This window comes from Scylla paramamosain, chromosome 2 (assembly GCF_035594125.1).
Source record: "Scylla paramamosain isolate STU-SP2022 chromosome 2, ASM3559412v1, whole genome shotgun sequence".
Classification (NCBI taxonomy): domain Eukaryota; kingdom Metazoa; phylum Arthropoda; class Malacostraca; order Decapoda; family Portunidae; genus Scylla; species Scylla paramamosain.
The window spans coordinates 32,399,317-32,417,776 of record NC_087152.1 but is presented as its reverse complement, the minus strand read 5'-3'; the positions used below and the strand labels follow the sequence as shown (position 1 = coordinate 32,417,776).

The 18,460-nt window shown below is 37.5% G+C and overlaps 1 long non-coding RNA gene across 2 annotated transcripts in view; it reads left to right on the top strand.

Annotated features, from left to right (window-relative positions):
• LOC135113690 (uncharacterized) overlaps positions 1-18,336 on the top strand; it is a 23,561-nt gene extending 5,225 nt beyond the window's left edge. The window contains exons 1-4 of one of the 2 annotated variants that reach the window (XR_010274933.1): positions 1,438-6,266; positions 6,933-7,096; positions 11,836-11,969; positions 16,295-18,336. This is a non-coding gene — a long non-coding RNA (uncharacterized LOC135113690). Of the gene's footprint in view, positions 1-1,437; positions 6,267-6,932; positions 7,097-11,835; positions 11,970-16,294 lie in introns of those variants that run through there. The other variant, XR_010274934.1, reaches the window with a different exon arrangement.
• Positions 18,337-18,460: the final 124 nt, after the last annotated feature.

Here is an 18,460-nt window from a genome sequence, read left to right as displayed (position 1 = left end):
TACATGTGAGTCTTTTCTCCCATCTAGAAAGTGTGACATTTCTTAGAATTAAACTTTTCAGTCAAAACTGTATATATATATATATATATATATATATATATATATATATATATATATATATATATATATATATATATATATATATATATATATATATATATATATATATATATATATATATATATAATTTTTTTCTTTTTATTTTTATCTTTGCTCCTCCTTTATAATTTGTCCATGTATTCCTACAGCAGTCCTTGTGTGAGTATTTCCATCCATCCATCTTTCTCTGATGCCTTGCTTTTCTAATAGCATCCCCCAAGTGGGTGACCATAGCAGAATAGGCTCCACCTCTCCCTATTCAAACATTTCCCTTGCTTGTTCAAGTACTCCAGTGCTACTAACACTTCTTTCACAGTCATACATGCATGCTTTACTCAATCCTTCAAACACTCAAGTGGCATTCCTCTCCTATTAGGATCTTCATTTTCACTCATACACCTTTATAAATTCTTCACTTGTCATTTATCTCAATTTGTTTCTTGTCACCCATCCCACCACTCCACTCCATTTGTAGTACAGGTGCTTATACCATATTTTTCAAACATACTTTCATTGTTGTAACCCTCCCATCTCAGATAACTTATTTTCACAGCACATTCTTTTGACTGTTGTGTCTTATTACATATTACACTCTCTGATCCATATGTCAGTGTTGGCAGGAGATTCCTGTTCCTTACAACTTTCCTTATATCCATGGACATATTTCATCCTTTCATAACCCTTGTAAATAAGCTTATGCTTTACAGTACCCTCTCTTATTTCTCCAACCATTTCACTATGCATATAATTTATGTAGTTATATTCACTTATTCATAGTATACAGGATCTGAGCTATTCATATGGTCCAGTTTTCTATATTTATATTTATTCAGCTTTTCCTTCATTTAATGAATATTCACCACTATTACTTCTCTTCTAGCCCATTGTAAATACCCATACATCTTTGGAGGAAAATGTACCTTGTTTGTTGATCAAATGCCTCGCACATGATTTAAATGGAGGAAAGTGATGGGAGTGGAAAGATTTTCAGGGAAAACTAGTGAGGACTGCCCCCAAGACAAATACCACCATACACAAACATCCTCCTTTCTTTTTTATGCTCTTTCAAATACTTCACCTCTCTTTGCCTTGCAATAATAGATATATGTTTTATCAAATTAATCCATTTTATCCAATAATTTGTATGATGTATTGTAATGCTTTACCTCTTTTTCTCTTTTTTTTTAGTGTTATTAGACCCTCTCTTTAGAATCCTTTCTCATTTGTTAATTTAATTTTTTAACTTTGGTATTATAAAAGTTTTTTTTTTTTTTAATTCTTTCAATTTCTTTGTATTTTTTTTCTTTCTTTCTTTCTTGCAAGGGAACCACAGCATATTCCAGCATATTCCAATTCTAGTACATGTGGAGATACAAACTGCAAAAATTATTTTGGCACCTGATGATTGTTATGGGCCTGATGACTAAGTACTTTGTTCTCTCAATTACAGGTTTGGTCCTTGGCAAGAGCCAAGGACCAAACCTGTCTTCCCTGCCTTCAGATTAATTTCTTAGTGTTTCTGGGAGGTGCTCAAGGAGGACATTGCATACATGTGTGTGTTTGTGTGTGTGTGTGTCTGTGTGTTTGGGCTCATGTGCAGATCAATGTGACATTATGGCATACATAGTTTGTTTGATACCTCTCACCATTAGTTCATCCCACCTTCAGATCAATTTCTCACTATTCTCATGATGCTCCAAAGCAGGGCATAACAAGTCTGTGCAGTAGAGACCAGCACCAGGCACTGCCAAGGGCAAAGCATCCCTTCATACACCCTCCAACTAAAAGGAAATAGTGTCTATGATATTCATCTTTTTATAATTTTTTGATACTTGTTGCTATTTTTCATTGCTACTTAGCTTAACATATGCTTTCCCATTCACCAAGAAGGCCTTGCAATGAGACAACCACTATAGAAAAGTTATCACTTACATCTTTCCAGTCACAGTCACTGCTTGCTTTCCATACTTCTTTAATTGTATATGCAGGTTTTATTTTTTTGTATTCTCTCCCCACACTGTGTTGACAAGTTGTATACAGTGTTCATTTCTATATCAATGTTATCATCATTCCTTCAGGAGTTGTACATTCTAGGTGATACTATTACATCTGCTTGGTAACACTGGTGCACTGCTCAGTGGCTAAAGCAGTACTTTATGCAGTACTGCAGTAACTCATTTGCAAGATTTCACTAGTTTTGTCATATAGTCAAAAAGAATAAGAATAATCAGGACAGAGCTTATTTTCATGTGGCAAGTAGAGTACCAGTATTGAGAAGAGACCACACACTAGAGGACATACATTTGCAGATAACTCTGATGCTTCATACACTAAGTGAAAAATAGTGATTGACTCATGTAATTATGGTACTTTTCAAAATTATGACAATGACAGTTCACTAGCCCAGATGTAGAACCATATCTAGTAAATTGTCACAAAATTTATCAGTAGTGCATAAGAATATGGAACTCTTCAGGTTATGCATTCATCTTGCAGACTGAATTTTGAAGCACCAGATCTCAGATGACAACACTTCATAAAAGCAAGTCACTGCAGTCTTCTGTAGACTTATTTGTGGTATTTGTCATATACATACACAACAAATATGAGACGACAAGCTCCACTTGTGATATTAGTGATCTTTTACAGATTGGCACTAATAAGTTTGTATTGTATATGCCCTATGAAGAGGTGTTAAGAAGTCCCTAGCTTTGAGTGTCATGAAAGGCTTTGGTTGTTAACTGTAGAGTTGATAGGACAACTATTGATTAGGATAATATAAAAAAAAATCACAAAACACAAGATATACCTGTTTTAGTTTCTAGTAAGTGTAATGAATGATGTCAGCTTGTAGAGCAGAATTTGATAAGGTTAAAGCATGGGCAGTCATTAAGTTCTTCATCTTGCAAGACAAAGAAGCAACAGAAATCTGCAGCCATAAGAAAATCCTTTAGGATGATGGTCCATCACACTTCATGAAGAAAACCTAATGAAAAATCTTACTGTTAAATTCTGAACAGGTAATTTCAAAATTATGGATGATCCCTGATCAAGACAGCCAATTTCTGTGACCACAGGAGACAAAGTTGATGCTGTACATGTCATATTAATTCAGACTCCAGATTTCAGGTAAATTAATAGCAGAAACTCATCATTTCCTTTGAAAGAATTGGCCACATCAACCATGAAATTCTGGACATGAGAGAGCTCTCTGCAAAGTGGGTGGTGAAAATTTTTTTGATGCAGCTACTAAGCTAATTAGATTGACAAGTTTATGAAAGTATTTGGACACATTTTCAGAGGAAGAAATGGATTTCATGACAGATTAGTCACCATGGATGAAAATCTGTCTGCAACATTATGAATCAATAGAGTGGTAACACGGCAAGTCAACGTCTCAATAATTTCCAAATCCAGATGTCAGTAAGAAACATCCTGGCTTCAGTATTCTGGGACAAAGGTGAAATATTTCTCATGAGATGCCTGCCAAAGTTTTGCATCATCATTGGAGAAAACTACATGTCTCTGTTATACAAATTGCATGAATCTTTGAAGCAGAAATGCAGCAGGAAGCTGGGCTGTAATAGCTTAATTTTTTGCAGGAAAATGCACTAACTCAGAAAGTGTCCAACACTCTTTGGAAAACTCACAGCCTTTACCTCTTTTGATGGACCAACTAAAACCTCTCCCCACGTCTGAAGAAACACCTAAGGGGAAGGAAATTCTGCTCAAGTTTGTAAGTGATTGCTGCTACAGAGACATGATTAGAGGCCAGATCTTCCAAATATTATTTTTTTCTGGGTTTAGAAAAACTGAAGGACTCCTGCAATAAATTTGTAAGCCTGAGAGGGAAATTAATTGGCCCTTTAGAATCTTCTTTCAAAAACAAGGAACTTTTCTACAAAATGTCTATATGAAGTTTGAGGAAGTCATAAGACATGTGATGGATTAATTTGCATCTCTTCTGTAAAAAAATCTGTATGTCTGTGCACAAGACTGAGATCCTCTTCAAACTGAGTAGACAAGACAATACCATACCTCAGTTCATGGTAGAAATATGTATGCGTAAATACAGAAGAGGAGTTCACAGTTCCCCTCACTGCACCTCTTTCAGCCATATTCCATGATGCACAGGCAATGCAGCTCAGAACTTTGCCACTGCCTATCATAGAGGAAAGAAGGCAACAAGAAAAACAGTAGCACAAATAAGATTAACATAAGTAAATGCCATTCTTAAAAAATGAAATACATATTGATTTTTATAAAAAGGAAAAGACATATTGTGATGCAACAAGCATAAACTAGCTAGAGCCAACCTGCTTTAGCCACAAGGGATATTTAGGACCAAATATTCATATCTTATTTTTTCCTGGTCAGATGATAAACCCTTGACATTGCTGATTACATTTCCTATCTTTCTTCACTTTTTTTTTTTTTTTTTTGAGAATCACCTCAATGCAACTTGACAACAAAGGACCTTTCTCTGATCTGTAATTCAAGAGAGTATGATTAGTGAACAGTTATCCTAATCCTGCCATTCACCCAACACTTCTCATTTTTCTGTATGTACATGAGATAACAAATGAATCATGAAGGAAAGATATACAAAGTTCAGACTCCCAACAGCATATCTCAGGGTCAATATACTATACTAGGTTATCAGGGTTGTGAACCACATCTTCAGTACGTACTTCAGTGTGTCCTCAGTGTGAAAGAATCTTTCATTGCTGCCCATCATCAATACTAAAAAAAAATACATTACAGTTTACTTCAGAGGGAAGTGTGAAACTTTAAAACTCTTACATTAAGGATTAAAACAAGGACACAAAAGTTTCCAGCATCCTATTGTAACCATTCAGTTGAATGGAGACATCAACATGAACTTGTGTGCATTCATAATATAAGATTGATTGACAAATGCTTCCACTGCTGTGCATTTTCTCAGTTTTAAGTCCACAAATTTCAAGACCATAATAGAAATCAGCTCTAGGATTTTATTGTTATCATGGGAAGTGTACTTTTATATCACATTGGTTTTTGATATGTAGCTGCCTAATAATGGAATGTATAATCCTAAATATAGGTAACTAATTAGTCTGTTGACCATCCCATTACAAAATAGGGCAACTGATAGATTTTTAATGAAGGGAGTGAATGTTAACAAGAATTCTATTGCTGAACCACCTGGCATGTTATTTTGAGTCAATGCAGCAAAATTATAAGGTTGCAATTATGTGGTATGTAAAAATGTATGTGGCTTTGTGAAGATTATGGTTGTGAACATTGTCTCTAACATGACAGTCTAGACCTCCAACAATGAGGTTACAGAATCAAACCCTCTCTACTGCTTTTATTTATATGTATTTTACTTATCTTTCCGAAGAGCAAGTAGCTTGTACGTCTCATTGTATTCAATATGCAAGAAACTTCTTCATTTCCTTTCTTATTCCTTTTTTATTATTAACTTTGTCTTGAGACTTTTGGTCAACAGCAAGGTAAAGATATCAGGCAAGAACCTCATGTCCTCTACAAAACTGATACCAGCACAATTCCTCTCACTCTCTTTTTCTTCATTGTATGATTATGAAAGTATTATAGGTTAACATGAAAGCAAAATTACAAAATTATATCCCAAACATTATTAGATATGCCTACTGCTGAAAAGTTGAAAGAATGAATGCCTTCATACAGTTTTAATAACACAGGTTTCAACATACTCAGTCTATACATGCTATGAATATAATTCTCATTTTTTTCTTAATTATATACTCGTATGACAATTATAGACTAATTTTTTTTCAGAAGTGTATTTGTCTCAGCTCCTCTTAATGTACTCATATCTGTCCTTGAGCCTGATGATAAGGTGATAAGTGGCATGAACTGTGCCCCAAGAAGTGATGCTCAGGCATGTGCTGTATGCTACAAGAGTATAAGATAGTAATTCCATTTAATATATTACTTCTGGCTTCACACTAAGTACTGTAGTGAAACATGCTCTCAGAGAATTGTTATCAGATTTATCCAAAGTGTGTACAGTATTAGCTGGTCAGTGACACCAACCAGTGAGTCTAAAATTAGTCTCTCACTGTTTTGATATATTTTGTTACTGAGGGATGTGACTGGTGCAGGGGATGGGACAGAGACCAGCTGTAGAACAAGAGCCAGAAGTGAGTGAGACTGTCCTTATGGTAGATGAAGTTCATGGAGTTATTTCCTTAGCAAACAATTTGAGTGGTTTTTTTTTTTTACCTGTAAAGTAGATTGTATATTTCATGTGTGTGGGTAATTTGGTACTTTATGGGACTGAAACTTGATGTGCTAGCTAGAGAGATATCAGAAGATGTGGATGTACTGAGAACATGGCACAGTGGATGCTGGGGGGCTGGTGTGGGGTGTTGTAAGTGTGGAGTTGAGGTGACATGGGTCTGAGTGATTGGTGAAGTGAGAAGAATGGATATATTAAATTTATCTGATCATGCAGGAAAATAATGAGAATGATATGCAAGGAAGAATAAGAACTCTGAAATGGAAAGTATTGTCAGTATAACAAAGACATTATGGGGTCAAGAAATTATCAAAATCTTTAGCCCTGATTATACAACTGAGAAAGCTATCATCAGGTGATTAAGGCCAACTCAGACAAATGTGCATATGCTTTTCAAAACAATGATGATGATTCTCCTGTGGTCAATAGATACAGATCTGCATTGTTTCATGAATGCTACTCCCTCTCCTTTTGTGGTCCCATAGGACTATAATCATTTTTCCACAAGGAGCACAGTTATTTTCTCTCTTCATATTCAATATTCATTATCTAATTTTCCTCCATCCAGGATGTGCATAACAATGCTGCAGGAGTCCAAGGCAGTGGTGCTCCACAGTATGACTTTCTCTCCCCAGGGTGTCGAACAATGCCAGGGGCTACACCTCCTTCTGGGTGTCTTCATTCATCATGGCTTCCACCCTAAATATCACCAACTCTTCATGACACAATGCTGTAAGTCACCACAATCTGCCTGTTATCAATAAATGTGCAAGAATCTGTAAAAGACAGTAAGAGCAGTAGGATGAGAATGTCTTAGGAAACAAAGGGAGTATTAGTGGAGCTGAGAACTTTTGTGAAGCTTGTTAGGCTAAAAGTGCTAATGAGATGAAGAGTATCTGGGAAAACAGGTACATTATTCTGATGTCACTTTTGGGAAACATGAGCAACACAGGTCATAAAGTAGTAATACTAAATCATTAGAACATTATTTCAGATACTGATCAGTAAGGCCTTCCATCTGACCCTGATGTATCTCACAAGAGTCAATGGTGAACATTTTTTTTCACTCCACCAGCCTTTGAGTGTATCTTAAAAGTAGTTAGTTATTAGACTATATGCACATTCTGCTGATGTGCATATTATGTATTATATCTAGAACTATATGTATAGGAAAAGGACAGACCGAGGATGTTCATTGTAGAAGAGGGGGACAGTTGACTGTCACTGAAGAAGAGGGGATAGTTGTCTGGAAGGTTGTGTTGAGTGGATAGATGGAGGAATTGAGCTTTTGAGGCATTGAACAATACCAAGTCTACCCTGTCCCAATCAGAAATTTTAGAGAGATCAGAAGTCAGGTGTTCTGTGGCTTCCCTGCATGAACTGTTTACTTCCTGAAGGGTTGGATGTCTATGAAAAGATGTGGAAAATTGCAGGGGGGTATCGTCAGCATAGGGGTGGAAAGGACAAGAAGTTTGGTTTAGAAGATCATTGATAAATAATAGGAAGAAAGTGGGTGACAGGACAGAACCCTGAGGAACACCACTGTTAATAGATTTAGGAGAAGAACAGTGACCATCTACCACAGCAGCAATAAAATGGTCAGAAAGGAAACTTGAGATAAAGTTACAGAGAGAAGGATATAAGCTGTAGGAAGGTTGTTTGGAAATCAAAGCTTTGTGCCAGACTCTATCAAAAGCTTTTGATATGTCTAAGGCAACAGCAAAAGTTTCACCAAAATCTCTAAAAGAGGGTGACCATGACTCAGTAAGGAAAGCCAGAAGATCACCAGTATAGTGACCTTGATGGAACCCATACTGGTGATCAGATAGAAGGTTATGAAGTAATAGATGTTTAAGAATCTTCCTGTTGAGGATAGATTAAAAACTTTAGATAAGCAGGAAATTAAAGCAATAGGACAGTAGATTGAAAGACTAGAATGGTCACCCTTTTTAGGAACAGGTTGAATGTAAGCAAACTTCCAGCAAGAAGGAAAGGTAGATGTTGACAGAGTTGAAAGAGTTTGACTAGGCAGTGTGCAAGCATGGAGGTGCGGTTTTGGAGAACAATAGGAGAGATCCCATAAAATCTATAAGCTTTCCAAGGGTTTAGGCCAGCAAGAGCATGGAGAACATCATTGCGAAGAATTTTTAATAGGTACCATGAAGTAGTCAGAGGATGGAGGAGAGGGAGGAGCAAACCCTGAATCGTCCAAGGTAGGGTTTTTAGCAAAGGTTTGACCAAAGAGTTCAGCTTTAGAGATAGATGTGATAGCAGTGGTACCATCTGGTTGAAATAAAGAAGGGAAAGAAGAATAAACAAAGTTATTGGAGATGTTTTTGCCTAGATGCCAGAAGTCATGAGGGGAGTTAGATCTTGAAAGATTTTAATGCTTTCTATTAATGAAGGAGTTTTGGCTAGTTGGAGGACAGACTTGGCATGGTTTGAGGCAGAAATATAAAGTTCATGAGATTTTGGTGATGGAAGGTTCAAATACCCTTTGTGGGCCACCTCTCTATCATGTATAGCATGAGAACAGGCTGTGTTAAACCAAGGTTTGGAAGGTTTAGGTCAAGAAAAAGAGTGAGGGATGTATGCCTCCATGCCAGACACTGTCACCTCTGTAATGCGCTCAGCACACAAAGATGGGTCTCTGATATGGAAGCAGTTGTCATTCCAAGAAAAATCAGCAAAATACCTCCTCAGGTTCCCCCAACTAGCAGAGATAAAATGCCAGAGGCACCTCTGCTTAGAGGGATCCTGAGGAGGGATTGGAGCAATAGGACAAGATACAGATATGAGGTTGTGATTGGAGGAGCCCAACAGAGAAGAGCAGGGAACAGTATAAGCAGAAGGATTAGAGATTAGGAAAAGGTCAAGAATGCTGGATATACCTCCAAGATGCTCAGGAATACGAGTAGGGTGTTGTACTAATTGCTCTAGGTTGTGGAGGATAGCAAAGCTGGTGGTGAACATTGAAGTGTCTAAGAATGGAGATCTTCGCCAAAGGGAAGAGAGTCAGAATGTGCTCCATTTTGGAAGTTAAGTAGTCAAAGAATTTCTTATAGTCAGAGGAGTTAGGTGAGGTTTGATAGTGACTCTGTAGTCGTAGCCAGATGGTGGAAAACTTGGAAGCTTCAAGAGCATGGGCATGAGAGCTGGTTTAGTCATTGTGCACATAAACGCAACATCCATCTTTGGACTGAAAATGAGGATTGAGAAAGTAGAAGGGAACAGAAAAGAGGCTACTGTCAGTTGCCTCAGACATCTGTGTTTCTGTGAGGAAAAGAAGATGAGGTTTAGTAGAGGAGAGGTGGTGCTTTACAAATTGAAAATTAGATCTAAGACTGCGAATGTTGCAGAAGCTAATGAAGAAAAAGTTGATGGGGGTGTCAAGACACTTAGGGTCAGTACCAGAAGAGCAGTCCAACCTGGGGACATTTGTGGTTCCCTCCCGAGATGGAGACTCCAAGACTGGTGTAGGAATTGCCACAATAATTTTGAATTTTGAGTGAAGGGTGTGTGTGTGTGTGTGTGTGTAATTACTTGCTTGTAGTGTTTTTTTGTGAAGGAAGAGAATTGTCTTTAGACTTGTCACAACCTTCCAGATAACTATCACCTCTTCTTCAGTGACATTCAACTGCCCTACTCTTCTAATACAATGAACATCCTCAGTCTGTCCTTTGTTAATAATCCAAACTGGAAACTGCATTTCATTTCTAGCTAAAATGGTTTCTGTAAAGTTAGGTTTTTTGAGTCATCTCTGCCAGTTTTTCTCATCCCCCCCTAGCTGCTAACTCTGTACAGGGGCCTTATCCATCCATGTATGAAGTATGCTTCACATGTAAAGGGGGGTTCTACTCATACTGCTCTTCTAGGCAGGTTAGAATCAAAAGCATTTTGTCCTATTAGCTCCTCTCTACTAATTAACTATCTTCAACTTCTCTCTCATTGCCACAGTGTTGCATCTCTTGCTATCTTCTATTGCTATTTTCATGCCAACCACAGCCTTGCTGCACTAGACTTTCTACTTTCCCTCACTCCTATTCTGTCTACCACTCTAGTGCAAGAGTTAACCACTATTCTCAAACATTTATCATTTTTTCTGGTAAACTCTGGAATTCCCTTCCTGGTTCTGTATTTCCTCCTTCCTATGACTTCAACTCTTTCAAGAGGGAGGTTTCAAAACAGTTATCCTCCAAATATAGATAACTCTTTTGATCTTGCTTTTGGGACTGGCACTCTAGTGAGCCTTTTTTTCCAATTTCTTGTTGCCCTTGGCTAGTGGCCTTCATACATAAAAAGAATCTTTAAAATTTTGTGGCTTTTCATATCAACTTCCTTTCTCAAACTTGTTCGTACTTTGTCTCATTTTTCATTAATGTCATATATCTTTCACTATCTTCTACCATTACTATTTTGCTGATCTCATGGCTTCACTGCACAAGACTATACCATATACTCACATCCCTATTCCATCTACTTAACCCAATGTGAAACTCCATACTTCCATCACTTTACTAATTGGTAAGCTCTGAAATATTATACCTTTTATTATTTTCCCATCTTCCTATAACTGTTTGACTCTAGCTATGCAAAGAAGGCCAATTATGAAATAAAACATCAAAGATTTGATAACGATGGGTATCTGACAGTGTCCATGCCCTTCTGGCAAGTGACAATTCATTTGACAAACATGTTCTAAATTTGCTTCTTGCTCCATTTTAGTCTTATGTTAGTGTAGTTTTTAAAACTAATTTATCTGTATAATTTTACAATTCATGTTTTAATCTATCTCTTTTAATGTTCGTATTGGTATAATTTTGAAGTGATTTAAGTAGTTGTAAGATTTCCCTTGTATAATTTTAATTGATTCCTTTCTTTTAATATTCTAAATTTTATAATGATGTTATCTTAAAACTGGCTTCTTAGTCTCAGAGTAATTTTATGAATGACAAAGTATTGTTTTTTTTTTCTCTCTCTCTCCCCCTCTCTTTTGGAATGTTTAAAGTGTCCTATGTATCATCTTTTGAAGGCAAATAAATTATTATTATTATCATTTATTATTATAACTAAAATTCCTTTTAGAAAGAACTATCAAGACACCTCTAGCTGAATTTTCATTAACACTTTTTAATTTCCTTGAAAAGGAATTGTTATAAAGTATACTTTTGAAGATTTATGTTGTGGCAAATTTAAAGCTAGTGATGAAATAAAAACACAAAGTTAAGCAGCTTAGTTACCAGACCTTCACTACTGGTAACACGTTTCAGCTGCTTATGAGTTGCAATTTTTATTACCCAAACATTGCCTACATCTTATTTATTTATTTATTTATTTATTTATTTATTTATTTTGCTTATCTATTTATTTATTTTTTTTATTTATTTATTTTTAGATTCCACAAGAATTTGGATTTAATGTACAGTACCATTCATGTACATATTTAGGCTTTGTCTCCTTTCATGTTGCAGCCAGTGTGAAGTCTCACCTGAGGGTGCCATGATGGAACAGATCACTCAGCTACCCAGCAAGCAGAAATTGTTAGACTTTATCTCTGGACAATGTCTATTTTTTTAATGAGACTCTCTTGGTCCAACATGACACAGTGAGTATAATCTGCAGGATGCATAGTCCTTTAGTTGAACACATGCAGGAAGTGACCTCAGAAGTGATGTGTGAGTTGTCACCAGAGGGTTTCATGGTGTAACAGACAGCAACCCTACAAGTGGTATGTCCTAGGCTTAATTTTTGGGCAGTGCTTGCATTTCTAGTAAGACTCCCTAACTTCAACTTAGCCCCTGTTCATCTATCAGTGATTAGGTACAGAACATAACCGAAGAGTTGTGACCTCATGACTCAATAAAATCTACTAAGTCAGCATGGTGAGGTATATGATTCAATTTCCACTAACTCTGGAAGTAGCTTTGTCTTGGGGTGGACTCATATGAAATAATGAAAAAAGAAAATATTACTGCATGTCATGAAACTGCACTGTCAACTCCCTATCATGAACCACCAGCTTTCCTTCCTTCTTCACTTGCGGATGTCTCCTGATGATCTTCAGTCATTCTTCTTGAATGAAGTATGTGTGTATTACATTTTTTTTTTTTTTTTTTTTTTTATGTAGGAGGTACACTGGCCAAGGGCAACAAAATCCAATAAAAAATAACCCACTGAGATGCCAGTCCCAGAAAAGGGTCCAAAACAGTAGTAAAAAATTGAAGGATAAGTGTCTTGAAACCTCTCTCCTGAAGAAATTCAAGTCATAGGAAGATGGGAACAGAAGCAGGCAGGGAGTTCCAGAGTTTACTAGAGAAAGGGATGAATGATTGAGAATACCGGTTAACTCTTGCATTAGAGAGATGGACAGAATAGGAGTGAGAGAAAGAAGAAAGTCTTGTGCAGCAAGGCTGCAGGAGGAGAGGAGGCATGCAGTTAGCAAGATCAGAAGAGCAGTTTGCATGAAAATAGTGGTAGAAGATAGCTAGAGATGCAGCATTGCAGCAATGAGAGAGAGGCTGAAGACAGTCAGTTAGAGGAGAGGAGTTGATGAGATGAAAAGCTTTTGATTCCACCCTGTCTAGAAGAGCAGTATGAGTGAAACCCACCCCCAGACATGTGAAGCATACTCCATACATAGATGGATAAAGCCCTTGTACAGAGTTAGCAGCTGGGGAGGTGAGAAAAACTGGTGGAGACATCTTAGAATGCCTAACTTCATAGAAGCCGTTTTAGCTAGAGATAAGATGTGAAGTTTCCAGTTCATATTATATGTAAAGGACAGACTGAGGATGTTCACTGTAGAAGAGGGGGACAGTTGAGTGTCAATAAAGAAGAGGGGATAGTTGTCTGGAAGGTTGTGTTGAATTGATTAATGGAGGCAGTGAACAATACCAAGTTTACTCTGCCCCAATCAGAAAATTTAGAAAGAATAGAAGTCAGACGTTCTGTGGCTTCCCTGTGTGAAAAGTTTACTTTCTGAAATGTTGGACATCTATGAAAAGACGTGGAAAGTGCAGGGTGGTATCATCAGCATAGGAGTAGATAGGACAAGAAGTTTGGTTTAGAGAGAGTGGGTGACAGGACAGAATCCTGATGAACACCACTGTTAATAGATTTAGGAGAAGAACAGTGACCATCTACCACAGCAGCAATAAAATGGTCAGAAAGGAAACTTGAGATGAAGTTACAGAGAGAAGGATAGGAACCGTAGGAGGGTAGTTTAGAAATCAAAGCTTTTGTGTCAGACTCTATCAAAAGCTTTTGATATGTCCAAGGCAACAGCAATAGTTTCACCAAAATCTCTAAAAGATGATGACCAAAACTCAGTAAGAAAAGCCAGAAGATCACCAGTAGAGCAGCCTTGACAGAACCCTGTCGATCAGATAGAAGGTTGTGAAGTGATAGATGTTTAAGAATCTTCCTGTTGAGGATAGATTGAAAAACTTTAGATAGGCAGAAAATTAAGGCAATAGGATGGTGATTTGAGGAATTAGAATTGATCACCTTTTTTTAGAAACAGGCTGAATGTAGGCAAATTCCCAGCAAGAAGGAAAGGTAGACGTTGACAGACAAAGCTGAAAGAGTTTGACTAGGCAAGGTGCAAGCACGGAGGCACAGTTTCAGAAAACAATAAGAGGGACCCCATCAGGTCCATAAGCCTTCTGAGGGTTTAGGCCAACAAGGGCATGGAAAACATTGTTGCGAAGAATTTTAATAGGTAGCATGAAGAAGGGTGGAGGAGAGGGAGGAACAAGCCCTGAATTGTCCAAGGTAGAGTTTTTAGCAAAGGTTTGAGCAAAGGATTCAGCTTTAGAGATAGATGTGATAGCAGTGGTGCCATCTGGTTGAAATACAGGAGGGAAAGAAGAAGAAGCAAAGTTATTGGAGATATTTTTGGCTAGATGCCAGAAGTCATGAGGGGAGTTAGATCTTGAAAGATTTTGAAACTTTCTATTAATGAAAGAGTTTTTGGCTAGTTGAAGAACAGACTAGCATGGTTCCAGACAGAAATATAAAGTGCATGAGATTCTGGAAGGCTTCAGTACCTTTTGTGGACCACCTCTCTATCATGTATAGCACAAGAACAAGCTGTGTTAAACCAAGGTTTGGAAGGTTTAGGTCAAGAAAAAGAGTGAGGAATGTACACCTCCATGCCAGACACTATCACCTCCGTTATGCGCTCAGCACACAAAGACGGGTCTCTGACATGGAAGCAGTAATCATTCCAAGGAAAATCAGCAAAATACCTCCTCAGGTTCCCCCAACTAGCAGAGGCAAAATGCCAGAGGCACCTCCACTTACGGGGATCCTGAGGAAGGACTGGAGCAATAGGACAAGATACAGATATGAGATTGTGATCAGAGGAGCCCAGCAGAGAAGAGAGGGTGACAGTATAAGCAGGATTAGAGGTCAGGAAAAGGTCAAGAATGTTGGGCGTATTTCCAAGACAGTCAGGAATATGAGTAGGGTGTTGCATTAATTGCTCTAGTTCGTGGAGGATAGCAAAGTTGAAGGCTAGTTCATCAGGATGGTCAGTGAAGGGAGAGGAAAGCTAAAGCTGATGGTGAACACTGAAGTCTCTAAGAATGGAGATCTCCACAAAAGGGAAGAGAGAATGTGCTCCACTTTGGAAGTTAAATAGTCAAAGAATTTCTTATAGTCAGAGGAGTTAGGTGAGAGGCATACAGCACAGATAAATTTAGTTTGAGAGTGACTCTGTAGTCATAGCCAGATGGTGGAAAACTTGGAAGATTCAGGAGTGTGGGCACAAGAGCAGGTTAAGACGTTGTGCACGTAAACACAACATCCAACTTTGGATTGAAAATGAGGATAGGAAAAGTAGGAGGGAACAGAAAAGGGGCTACTGTCAGTTGCCTCAGACACCTGTGTTTCAGTGAGGAAAAGAAGATGAGGTTTAGAAGAGGAGAGGTGGTGTTCTACAGATTGAAAATTAGATCTATGACTGCAAGTGTTGCAGAAGTTAATGAAGAAAAAGTTGAGGGGGGTGTCAAGACACTTAGGGTTGTTATCAGAATTGCAGTCCAACCTGGGAACATTTGTGGTTCCCTCCCCAGATGGGGACTCTGAGGCTGGTGTAGGAGTTGCCATGATAATTTTGAATTTTTGAGTGAAGGATGTGTGCATTATTAGGTGCTTGTAGTTTTGTGTGGAAGAGGAAAGTTGTCTTTAGAGGGCAGGCTGTGACTGCCCCCTTGTGTTGTGAGACACAAAGGGAAATTGTCAGTGAGGTCACACCTGGGTTTAATGATAAGTTCACAACATCCCCTGATCCAGTGCTTTACACCTCACTGGGAATAGTTATCATTTTGGCAGGTGCCTACTGCCTCCTCCACTTAAGTATTCATGAATTTTCCCTAATAAGCTTACAGATTTAAAAATTCACAACACAAACATACTTAACTGGACAAAGCATGTGTTGTAGCACACTGCAGCATTACAGTATTGCATGACTTTTGCCATTCTTCCCTGTCAATTTTTCTCCCTTGTGTGTCATGGAGTTCTAGTGTACTGAGTGGCTCAAACATCCCCAGTAGTAGTGGAGAAACTGTGTGTGAAGTGGCAACCAGGCAACTGCTTATTTGTATCTTCTCTACACTTTTATGACATGTATTTCTCTTATTTATGTGTTTATGTGTTTTTGTATATCTTTTCCATTTGAGTATTCATTTTTAACTTGGAATCTCCTGTTGTAAAGTGGACTTGTTTATAGTTGTACTATCTGTATGAAATCAATTAAGTAGTTAAGTAGAGGACTTTGGGTTTTATTTAATTTGCTTTACTAATTAATTTATTTCATTCATTTGTTTTGTTTTTTTATTTATTTATATATATTTGTATTAATTTATCTATTTTTTAGGCTGACTGTCTAAAGGACTATTAAATGTTTGATACCTTAATTTACTCCAGGGCAAGAACACCAAATGCTGAGAAGAGTGCTCAACTTCCTTTGATGACACTGTGCAACGTAACACTGCCAGCCACTGCAGTATAGTGTCATTGAAAGCTGTCATTGACTCACATCAGATAATGCATGAAATGCTAAACATCTAGTTATAAATATCAAAGTATTATTATAAGAGGTACCTTACTTTTGTATACAGGGTGTAACGCGAGTTTCTGCAAATGCTGAAAGAGGTGAAAGAACATGTAATTCTAAGTAGAAAATGTTCTATACACAAATGGATTTTAAGGCTTTGTTTACCTGTCAGAGGAGTTGAAAATGTATGGGACTCACGGGTGTGCTCTGCATGTAGCTGTGAGGTGACGGACAGACAGTTGTACTGTCACAGCCTTGGAGGTGCCACTTGGTCAAATTATGAATGGTTTAATCTTATTTTTTGCAAGCTGTGGAATATTACAGTATCTTATAACAAGACAAATGGTATTAAAAAGCATGAAATTTACCGATAAGCATTACACGACAACATTATTGCAGTGATTAAAATTATTCCTGTAAAATGCTACATGGCATCATCAAAGCAAGGGAGGAGGGGGGAGCAAGTCCGAGCAATCTTGAAAACAGCTGATTGATGATGCCATGTAGCATTTTACAGGAGTACTTTTAATCACTGCAATAATATTGTCGTGTAATGCTTATTGATAAATTTCATGCTTTTTAATACCATTTGTCTTGTTATAAAATACTATAATATTCCACAGCTTGCAAAAAAAATAAGATCAAACCATTCATAATTTGACCATTTGGCACCTCCAAGGCTGCAATAATGCAACCGTCTGTTCATCACCTCATAACTATACGTAGAGCACACCCATGAGTCCCATATATTTTCAACTCCTCTGATGGGTAAGCAAGGCCTTAAAATGCATATGTGTATAGAACATTTTCTACTTAGAATTACATATTTTTTCACCTCTTTCAGTATTTGCAGAAACTCGCGTTACACCCTGTATTCAAGGTAACATAAGAAATCGGATTTCTTATGAGTATCACTTCCACCAGATATGTAGTGATCAAAGAATCCTTGTGAAACAGGTGATGAAGCTTAGCCTTACTAGGGTTATGAAAGAGCATTATCTCTTCTGTCATGAAGCTGCTGTGAGCTGGGATGGAACTCACAACCTTTCAGCTAAAAGTGAAACATTGCACCATAGAGCCATTCTCACTCTTACTTCACACAGGAGGATTCTGTATTGGGTATTCATCTTGTAATATTCACTTTCTGAATTAAATGCTCATCTTTTATTCCATGGACTTCATTGAAACTTATGTTTGCTACTTTAGTTCATTTAAGCGACAGGTCTATATCAAGATGTCCCCAATATAGTATAATGAAGCCAATGTGAGAGATCAGAATCAACACTAAATATGTATATTTTCCATTACACTGATACTAATAAAGAAAAATCTATTGGCAATATTCTAGTTACTTGGTCAGCACCTTAGCATTTCACAGAGCACCTAAAGTTTTTATTCTATTTTATTTTTCTCAGGTTAACAACTTCAGGGATTAACAATAGAACATGGCAGTCTTTAATGACATGGTGCAGCAGCAGCACTGGATGGCTGGCTGCTGCTGTACCATGTTGTCAGAGGATGTTATCCTTACCTCAGGCATCACACTGCTGCTCTACATAACACTGACAATGAATTAATAGTCATGACTCTGTATTAATCCTTTCATTGCTATTTGGCACACACACCTCTTTAATTACTAACCACTCAGAGACATCTTTTCTTGCTCCACAACCACCTCTAAACATTGTACTGCCTAGGAATTTCAAAATTTACTTTTTTATCCCTTTCTTGTATATACATATAAAGATTTCATACATTGCCTTTAGTGTTGTGAACTGTTTCATGTTTCAGTGAAAGGGTTGAGGTATCATTGTATGCTTAAGTCAATATAATATCTGTCTGAGACATATCATGCAGAGATAGATTTCATTACATTGACACCAGTCTAGAAATAGGAGAGTATTTATATGTACCTTGCATTTTTTTTTTCCTTCACAATTTGTTGTAGATACTTAATGATACACATGTAAGCACACACACACACACACACACACACACACACACACACACACACACACACACACACACACACACAC